This window comes from Coregonus clupeaformis, chromosome 31 (assembly GCF_020615455.1).
Source record: "Coregonus clupeaformis isolate EN_2021a chromosome 31, ASM2061545v1, whole genome shotgun sequence".
Taxonomy (NCBI): Eukaryota; Metazoa; Chordata; class Actinopteri; order Salmoniformes; family Salmonidae; genus Coregonus; species Coregonus clupeaformis.
Window position 1 is genome coordinate 8,648,249 of NC_059222.1, and position 10,706 is coordinate 8,658,954.

Consider the following 10,706-nt stretch of genomic DNA (forward strand, 5'->3'; position numbering starts at 1 on the left):
CAATTGGAGGCGTACCTGTGGATGTATTTCAAGGCCTACCTTCAAACTCAGTGCCTCTTTGCTTGACATCATGGGAAAATCTAAAGAAATCAGCCAAGACCTCGTAAAAAAAAAAATGGTAGACCTCCACAAGTCTGGTTCATCCTTGGGAGCAATTTCCAAATGCCTGAAGGTACCACGTTCATCTGTACAAACAATAGTACGCAAGTATAAACACCATGGGAGCACGCAGCAGTCATACCACTCAGGAAGGAGACTGGTTCTGTCTCCTAGAGATGAACGTACTTTGGTGCAAGAAGTGCAAATCAATCCCAGAACAACAGCAAAGGACCTTGTGAAGATGCTGGAGGAAACGGGTACAAAAGTATCTATATCCACAGTAAAACGAGTCCTATATCGACATAACCTGAAAGGCCGCTCAGCAAGGAAGAAGCCACTGCTCCAAAACCACCATACTACAGTTTGCAACTGCACACGAGGACAAAGAGCTTACTTTTTGAAGAAATGTCCTCTGGTCTGATTAAACAAAATTTGGAGGAAAAGGGGGGTGGCTTGCAAGCTGAAGAACACCATCCGAACCCTGAAGCACGGGGTGGCAGCATCATGCTGTGGGGGTGCTTTGCTGCAGGAGGGACTGGTGCACTTCACAGATGGCATCATGAGGAAGGAAAATTGTGGATATATTGAAGCAACATCTCAAGACATCAGTCAGGAAGTTAAAGCTTGTTTGCAAATGGGTCTTCCAAATGGACAATGACCCCAAGCATATTTCCAGAGTTGTGGCAAAATGGCTTAAGGACAACAAAGTCAAGGTATTGGAGTGGCCATCACAGAGCCCTGACCTCAATCCTATACAAAATTTGTGGGCAGAACTGAAAAGGTGTGTGCGAGCAAGGAGGCCTACAAACCAGACTCAGTTACACCAGCTTTGTCAGGAGGAATGGGCCAAAATTCACCCAACTTATTGTGGGAAACTGGTGGAAGGCTCCCCGAAACGTTTGACCCAAGTTAAACAATTTAAAGGCAATGCTACCAAATACTAATTGAGTGTATGTAAACTTCTGACCCACTGGGAATGTGATGAAAGACATAAATAATTCTCTCTACTATTATTCTGACATTTCACATTCTTAAAATAAAGTGGTGATCCTAACTGACCTAAGATGGCATTTTTACTAGGATTAAATGTCAGGAATTGTGAAAAACTGAGTTTAAATGTATTTGGCTAAGGTGTATGTAAACTTCTGACTTCAACTGTGTGTGTGTGTGTGTGTGTGTGTATGTATATATATATATATATATATATATACACACACAGTGGGGAGAACAAGTATTTGATACACTGCTGATTTTTCAGGTTTTCCTACTTACAAAGCACGCAGAGGTCTGTAATTTTTATCATAGGCACACTTCAACTGTGAGAGACGGAATCTAAAACAAAAATCCAGAAAATCACATTGTATGATTTTTAAGTAATTAATTTGCATTTTATTGCATGACATAAGTATTTGATCACCTACCAACCAGTAAGAATTCCGGCTCTCACAGACTGCTTAAGAAGCCCTCCTGTTCTCCACTCATTACCTGTATTAACTGCACCTGTTTGAACTCGTTACCTGTATAAAAGACACCTGTCCACACACTCAAACAGACTCCAACCTCTCCACAATGGCCAAGACCAGAGAGTTGTGTAAGGACATCAGGGATAAAATTGTAGACCTGCACAAGGCTGGGATGGGCTACAGGACAATAGGCAAGCAGCTTGGTGAGAAGGCAACAACTGTTGGCACAATTATTAGAAAATCACCCTCGGTCTGGGGCTCCATGCAAGATCTCACCTCGTGGGGCATCAATGATCATGAGGAAGGTAAGGGATCAGCCCAGAACTACACGGCAGGACCTGGTCAATGACCTGAAGAGAGCTGGGACCACAGTCTCAAACAAAACCATTAGTAACACACTACGCCGTCATGGATTAAAATCCTGCAGCGCACGCAAGGTCCCCCTGCTCAAGCCAGCGCATGTCGAGGCCTGTCTGAAGTTTGCCAATGACCATCTGGATGATCCAGAGGAGGAATGGGAGAAGGTCATGTGGTCTGATGAGACAAAAATAGAGCTTTTTGGTCTAAACTCCACTCGCCGTGTTTGGAGGAAGAAGAAGGATGAGTACAACCCCAAGAACACCATCCCAACCGTGAAGCATGGAGGTGGAAACATCATTCTTTGGGAATGCTTTTCTGCAAAGGGGACAGGACAACTGCACCGTATTGAGGGGAGGAAGGATGGGGCCATGTATCGCGAGATCTTGGCCAACAACCTCCTTCCCTCAGTAAGAGCATTGAAGATGGGTCGTGGCTGGGTCTTCCAGCATGACAATGACCCGAAACACACAGCCAGGGCAACGAAGGAGTGGCTCCGTAAGAAGCATCTCAAGGTCCTGGAGTGGCGTAGCCAGTCTCCAGACCTGAACCCAATAGAAAATAATTGGAGGGAGCTGAAAGTCCGTATTGCCCAGCGACAGCCCCGAAACCTGAAGGATCTGGAGAAGGTCTGTATGGAGGAGTGGGCCAAAATCCCTGCTGCAGTGTGTGCAAACCTGGTCAAGACCTACAGGAAACGTATGATCTCTGTAATTGCAAACAGGTTTCTGTACCAAATATTAAGTTCTGCTTTTCTGATGTATGAAATACTTATGTCATGCAATAAAATACAAATTCATTACTTAAAAATCATACAATGTGATTTTCTGGATTTTTGTTTTAGATTCCGTCTCTCACAGTTGAAGTGTACCTATGATAAAAAATGACAGACCTCTACATGCTTTGTAAGTAGGAAAACCTGCAAAATCGGCAGTGTATCAAATACTTGTTCTCCCCACTATATATATATATATATATATATATATATATATATATTTTACAACTGAACAGCAAGTGTTGACTCGTTTATTAAAGGTGTCGAACTGACAAGTCTCTCCTAGAGTGCCTTCAGAAAGTATTCATACCCCTCGACTTAATCCACATTTTGTTCTTACAGCCTGAATTCAAAATTGATTTTTTCTCACACATCTACACACAATACCCCATAATGACAGTGAAAACATGTTGATAGAAATGTCATCAAATTTATTGAAAATAAAATCTAATTTACGTAAGTATTCACACCCCTGAGTCAATACTTTGTAGAAGGACCTTTGGCGGCGACTACAGCTTTCAGTGTTGGGTATGTCTATCAGTTTTGCACATCTGGATTTTGAGATTTTTTTCCCTTTCTTCCTTGCAGATTTTCTTAAACTCTTAAATTAGATGGGAGGTGGAGGTGAACAGCAGTCTTTAAGTCTTTCCACAGATTTTCAATGTTATTCAAGTCTGGGCTTTGGCTGGGCCACTCAAGGAGTTTACCGTTCTTGTTCTGAAGCCATTCCAGTGTTGCTTTATGCTTGGGGTCATTGTCCTGTTGGAATGTAAATCTTTGCCCCAGTCCTAAGGTCGTTTGCATTGAAGCAGGTTCTCATCAAGGATTCGCCTGTATTTGGCTCTATTCATTGTTCCCTCTATCCTTACCAGTCTCCCAGTCCCTGCTGCTGAAAAGCATCCCCATAACATAGGCCACTGGTAGGCCTAGGCTTTTAGGAGATTATCTGCAGATAAATTATGAAAACATGGTGAACAATCACTGCAGGAACAATAGGTAGTGGAGAGCCACATTCTAGTACAAATATGATAATTAGGGCCCTCACGGAATCCAGTCATTAAAACAGAATTCAACAATTTTTCAAATGTATTGACCTTAGTAGGGAATCAACTAAATGTATTGAAAATGTATTCATTTGTTTATCATAAGACATTAACAGAATGAATCAGTGATTTGTATTTCCTGCAACTTTCTGAAGAGGCAACGTGAATGCCCATGTGTGTGTATGTGGTACATGCTTCTACCACTTTGTGTAGCCATTAGCGATAATGCTAATGAAAACGGTCTTCTGGTAGATTGAAAGGCTTTCCCCATAACCTTCTCAATTAGATGTTAACTACAAAGTAGCCTATGTTTACCTGGCAGAATTATATCATGACTATTTTCATCAATCCAGTGTGTGTTTGTTTTGCAAACTCTACCATCACCTATGCTACAAAAATACTGCTAAACAACAGCCTTTTGCTAGGTGTGCACTTGAATTAAAGGGTAACTACACCCAAAAATAATTTATCTGATTTTTCCCAGACCTCAAAAGTGGGCTCCTGATGTGGTTTAAGCAGTGTTGTGTACTTAGAACATCCAATTTGGTTGTTTTTCTATTCAAATGTGATTTTGACAGCGAAAATCCAAACGGAATATGGGAAAGAACAAAACAGAATCAGGCAAAAAACAATACCTATTTTATAGGGCCCAAAGTAATGATTAAAAAAAAATATGTAGGCTATGTAAAATCAGAAAGATGTAATTTTTTCAATTGAACCTTAATTTATATTTCAAGATAAGGGCTATTTACTTCATTTTTCTGTTTTAATACAATACATACTTTGAAGGACACACATTGTGGCATTTCATATTTTGCAGTACTATTGTAAATAAGACAATTTCAAGAGAAGACAGGTTAAATGTTCTCTTACCTAGTAAATAGTCCTGATCATGTTGGCTTAGACCAATGGTCACCAACCCGTCGATTGCGATCACCAAACATTTCTACAAAAAACCCAACAATAAAGCCTTGCTTTCCTATTTATTTATTAGTTACCTGCTGTTGACGGTAGGTGCACTTGATTCAGCAGCCCTACTGCCGGCAAGGCAAAGTGCTCCCATTTTGAACCATTTCAAGAGTTTGAAGGTAGGACTCTGCCTACCCGGCAGGGCCAGAGATCAAATCAAGTGCGCCTACCACTGGCCAGTCAGAAAGCTCAGATCACGGTGTCTGTACAGTTTCCTCGAGCCATAGACTGTGAAAGTGTAGTGTCTGAAGGTCTATGATTTTGCTGACATTTGCAAATGGTGTAATAGATGAACTTTACTCTGCTTTGCTGAAACATCTGGAAAGCATTACTACATAGGCTTCTTGGAATAGAGGACATTTGGAGATATGTGGAAGCCGGGGATTGGTCTGTCAAAAAACCACCCATCTTATGTTACATAGGATAAATACCATGTTTTGAACAAAGGACGGGGAGAAATAACATATTAGGGATTGGGTCAGGTTATTCTCCAGATATCTGCAGATGTCTGTAAATTGACGCTGGAATCCTTTGATACAATAAACCTTTATAATCAAAGTACAGCGTCAGCGGAATTCTTATCATCACAGCATAATTAGCAACATATTTTGAGACACCACAAAAGTATGCCTTGAGCGAACAGCAAAGTTTGATACTGTGAGATTTAAAACCGTCGAATACAGCAAAGCGCTGCTGTTTTTGAGTAAGTTCATGTTTTAAGTTTTTATTCAGCACTGTCAACACGTTGTTCAACACTTTTATACGCCATAAAATGAGCTACAACCAGCACTGCAGCTGCAATGAATGAGTATAGCAGTGTTTCGATAAACTTACGTTATTATTAGCGTCTTTTCTCGTTTTTTTATTTCAAGTAATATTTCATTTATCTGGACATCGGATTAACATGAATTGGTGCATGAGGCAGAAATAATGCAGTGTGACTTGAGTTTCGCCATCAGCTGGAAGACGGTGTCTCCTTTTCTCAGCGGTGGGAGGGAGAGCAGAGGGATGGTGAGTTGGGTGAGAGCCAATATGCAGTGATAATGTATTGGGCATATAGCCTACTACAAACCTCATTGCTACAGAACTGTTTTTAATAAGTTAATGTTGCATAGGCTTACATTTTTAAAGTAATGTTTACAAAAAATCTGAGCAGTAGATCTCTGCTTGCATTTTGACTCAGAAAGTGATCTTTAATCAGAAAAGGTTGGTGACCACTGGCCTATGCCTAGATGATATCCAAAACAACTAACAATAAAACTGAATTCATACATTTTCAGGAATTTAAATTGTAAAGTCATGTCTTTCTACGTAATACCACAACCAATCTGGGAGGTAAACTCTATAATGTACTCAATAATTTCGCTGTGTATTTCTGATGGAATCAAGGCATTAGAATCTACCAGAGTCCATCAAAATAGAGCTCCTTCAGCCAAAAATGTCGGACCGGGGACGAGAGGCTGGCTATTTTTTCTATTTGGCTGGCAACTCCTACTTGTGGAAAACACTGCAATGGGCTCACTGTCAATGTTTATTTAATGAATAAATGTATGGTTTTTATGTAACGTAAACCCATTAAATTAGGCAATACCTGTCTGTACAGGTAATGTGTGGTTCTGGTTCACCTCCGATGCATTAGCCTTGAGTGATGTTTACCATGGTGAACGCTGTCCAAATACAGTAGACTGTTGGTATTAGATGACAAGGCTATTGTTGATGAGATCATAACATGGTTGTGCAGCTGCTGCCTGATCCTTACAGGCCATGTTTGCCTTTCTAATATCACAGACTGGGTTGTTCACTATAGTGATCTTTTAATTGCAATGTCTAACATAGATTTCTAAATATAATTTCTGTAATATCCATTTGAAGCAAAGTCATTTATTTGTTCAGCACTGTTTTCACATGAATGTAAAAGCTTCCGGAGTTAGCTAGCGAGTTTTGACAATACACGCAAACAGGTGGTCCACGTCTGTCTAGTATGGAACTACCCCTCCCTTTTTAATGTGGGTGTGGTTAACTGGGTGGAAATACATGGGATGAGATAAGGGGAGTGGGCTTTAGGAAACAACAGAGCGGTCAGGCTCACATCAGTAGGGGCTGTTGTTGGTAAGCATTAGAAATCTTATATTGCAGTTGAGACAGAAGAAAAAGTATACATGTTAATGCAAGTTAGTTGTCGTCCAAGAGGTCATGAGGTGAAACGCAAACTGGGTCTACAAAATATACATCTATTTCACTTTGAGGAACAATTGCAGTTTAGTAAGGCCGGCTTTTCGCTCAAGAGCGCAGATTTTGACAAAACAGTAATCGCATCATCATTATGAGGATGGCATCATCAGAAGAGCCTCCTAGAACAGAGGATTCTGTGAGGAGAGTCCTGTGTCCGGAACTTGACCTCAACACTCCAGAACCACCTCGCTGGGCCTACATACACAAACCTATCATCGTCATGGTGATGGGAGCCCTGATGCTGGGCGCGGGAGCGGTGCTGATTCTCCTCCACTCGTCTGGTGTGACGGACACCCCCCATGCCACTGCCCCGGTCTGCCTGTCCATTGGAATTATGTTTGTAGTGGTGGGGCTGGTCTGGATACCCATCCTGAAGGACAAGCAGAGACATATGGCGCTGGCGGCCAGGAGCACGAGCAGGTCCCTCAGCAGTGTGTGATGGAAAGGGATAGTGGTGATCCATTCTTCAGATGTTCTGTTGGCTCAGTTGGACATTTGGTTTAGTGTGGTTGGAATCCTAATTGTGTCTTTTAAATAATATATACTTTTTTATTTTTTATTTATTAGAGACACTTTGATGTTTTTGGATAACTGGATATACTGTCATTTACTGACAGCTGAATACATTTTCCCCAAGCGAACTTCAGAAAGCAAATTTTTTTTGCCTTTCTAAGATGGACCTTAAAAGGATTTCTAAAAATCTGATAAAGTATCGTCAGAGAAGATAATGTCTCGTCAAGCAGTACTAAACACCCAAGGTGAATGTACTTTGAACAATTTGACTGTGAGCTTTCAGCATGTTGCGTCTGTGAGTGCGCGCTGCGTTCAACAGTTCAAAGGCGCGTCAGCGCACAACACCTGTGTCTGCACCTGAGTCGGCACTTTTGGAAATTACATTACTTTCTGGACTTCAAATAACTTTTTGAAAAGGAAATATTTAACTTCCGTTACCATGGCGCAAATACAAGAAAATGAAGTGGAGGTCGCGGAGAGGAGATATCGGGGAGTTGGCCGCTGTAAATGTGCCTTTTGGTTTGCGGTGGCCCACGACATAGTTGGAGTGTTTATATTGCTGACCGGGGTGTTTGCAGACATATTCTGCCACGACTTGTTCATCTATGCAGGGGCCGTTATCATCTTCCTCAGTCTCATCTGGTGGGTGTTCTGGTTCTCGGGGAACATCGAGGTGCCACCAGAGGAACTGGAGGATGACGTTGGCTTGGTCAAACTAAAGAACAAAGGGATCAGCGGTGTTGTCAGGAAGGTTTCCAACCGTCTCACTAACGGAATTAGGAACTCATTCCGAAGGAACGGGAGGGCCAAGGGACAGGGGCCCCGAACAACTGATGGAAATGTTACCTCTAACCAGCAGCAAGCCCCTGTCACTCTTTCCGTTATTTATCAGAACACAACAGAAGCTTCATCTAATGAACTTACCAGACAGACACTGGCAATATGATTTTACAGGTAATTTCGTTTCAAGTTTAACTATTGGCAACATCATAATAATTAAGCAGTCTGTAATAGTGTTCTGTTATAAGCCCATAATAGACATTTAATTAACTGAATCATAATGTAATGTTTTGGGATAAGCAGGCAAAATAGGTCTATATTTGCCTCGCTGGTAATGATTAAACAACATCAAGGTCACTGGAAAGGGTCCACATGTCTACATATCTGCTATCTTGTAGATAAAATGGCAGACTTTGTACTGTGCATAAGTGGTAGAAGATACATTTGCTGATAATGGTGCCAAGAAACGTGCACACGCAAATGTATTTTCATTCTTATGTGTTGATTAAGTAGGGCAATACAATTATAGTTGTTGCATTAAGCCTTACAAATGCTCCTCAAAATAATTCATTTCAGACCTTTTTTCGGAAATAATAGAATCCCTTTTAATTATTTAGTATACTTATGTTTTTTTTTTCTCATGCAGGTTCCGAGCATTTTCTCTGGGTTCAAGAGCAGTCTGCAGGGACCTGAAGATGTATTGCACACTGTGACTCTGCCAACAAAACACCTGATTAGAGTAATGAGATTCTTCTAATTGATTGCACTATGACACTATAATAATTGTTCATAACATGCATTTGATAGTGTCACTGTAAATGTAAAAAATTATTTTGTACAATAACATATCTCTGCATTTCTTTCTAAGTCATATTTTGTGAATTGTTTATAACTATTTATAGCAAAATAAAATGTACAACAAATCAAAGTTTTCGTCACATGCACAGGATACAGCAGGTGTAAACGGTACAGTGAAATACTTACTTGTAAGCTCTCTTCAACAGTGCAGTACAAATATAAATAAATATACACAGTGTACAAAACATACATTAAGAACACCTGCTCTTTCCATGACATAGATTGACCAGGTGAATCCAGGTGAAACCTATGATCCTATTAGGCTTGGTGGGGGACTCAGGTGCAGAGACGGACACACGGACAACAGAGGGTGAATTAGGATGTCGTTTATTCAGCGTGAATTGGCAGAGAGAAACAGTTCAGGGTGGAATAGCTTCAGACCGGGGTAGGAGCTGAGTGGGGGGGAGAGCCAGTAGTCCGGAGAGCTGGATGACGAGGATATCAGACAACAGATGAGCAGGTTGCGGCGTGGGAATGGCAGGTAGGCAGGCAGCAGGAACAGACGGGATCTGGTCGAAGGAGAGACAGGTTACAAAACGTGGCAGAAACAACTATAATGCTGAGATAGTAACAACTAGACTGAGATTGCTGTACGGGGCCAAGTTACCACAGGTAGTGTAGGAACGAACTGGCGCTGGAGAGGTGTCCAGCCCGGGTAGATAACTGCTGGTTGATTGATGACAATGAGCCGCAGCTGGAAGTAACGGAGCATGAGAGAGAATGGCCACGCCCCCTGACCTAGATCCTCTGACTGGGCTGCACAGCAGGGGGAGACAGACACAGACAACACACACACACAGGGGAAAACGGAAAAGGGAAACAAGCGGGAACCGGACCAACAGTGCCGAACCGTAACAGTACCCCCCTCAACGGGGCGCCACCCGGCGACTCCACCCGGCTTGTCAGGGTGGTCCCTATGGAAGTCAGCCACCAGCTGCGGATCCAGTATAAATCGTCGGGGAATCCAGGACCTCTCCTCGGGACCGTATCCCTCCCAGTCCACCAGGTACTGAAGCCCTCTACCACGCCTCCGGACGTCCAGCAGTCTCCGCACCGTGTAGGCTGGATGGTCGTGCAATACACGCGGTGGCGGAGGGGGATCCACAGGCGGACACAAAGGGCTGGAGGAGACCAGCTTCAGCTGGGACACGTGAAATGTAGGATGGACTCTCATGGCCTGGGGAAGCTTCAACCGAACAGCCGAAGGGTTGATGATGGAGTCGATCTCGAAAGGACCCAAATACCGGGGCGACAGCTTACGGGAGTCAGTGCGCAGGGGGATGTTGCTGGAGGAGAGCCAGACTCGCTGACCAGGCTGGAACTGGGGAGCGACTACCCTGTGCCTGTCCGCCACCCTCTTGTTACGCTCTGCTGTCCGTAGAAGGGCCTCACGGGTGTCCACCCACACCTTGCGGCAGCGACGAAGGTTATCCTGAACTGACGGGACGGCTAACTCCTTTTCTTGAGACGGGAACAATGGCGGTTGGTACCCCCAAAGCCGCCTCAAAAGGTGAGAGGCCGGTGACAGATGAGGTGAGGGAATTGTGGGCATATTCGACCCACGGGAGATGTTTGGCCCAGGTGGACGGGTTCTGGGATGTCACACAGCGTAGAGCA

The 10,706-nt window shown here is 42.9% G+C and overlaps 1 long non-coding RNA gene across 1 annotated transcript; it reads left to right on the plus strand.

Moving 5' to 3' along the window:
* The first annotated feature begins 7,562 nt into the window (after positions 1-7,562).
* LOC121547997 lies at positions 7,563-9,091 on the plus strand. The gene is made up of 2 exons (XR_005996585.2): positions 7,563-8,405; positions 8,878-9,091. It is a non-coding gene; the product is annotated as an uncharacterized LOC121547997 (long non-coding RNA).
* Positions 9,092-10,706: the final 1,615 nt, after the last annotated feature.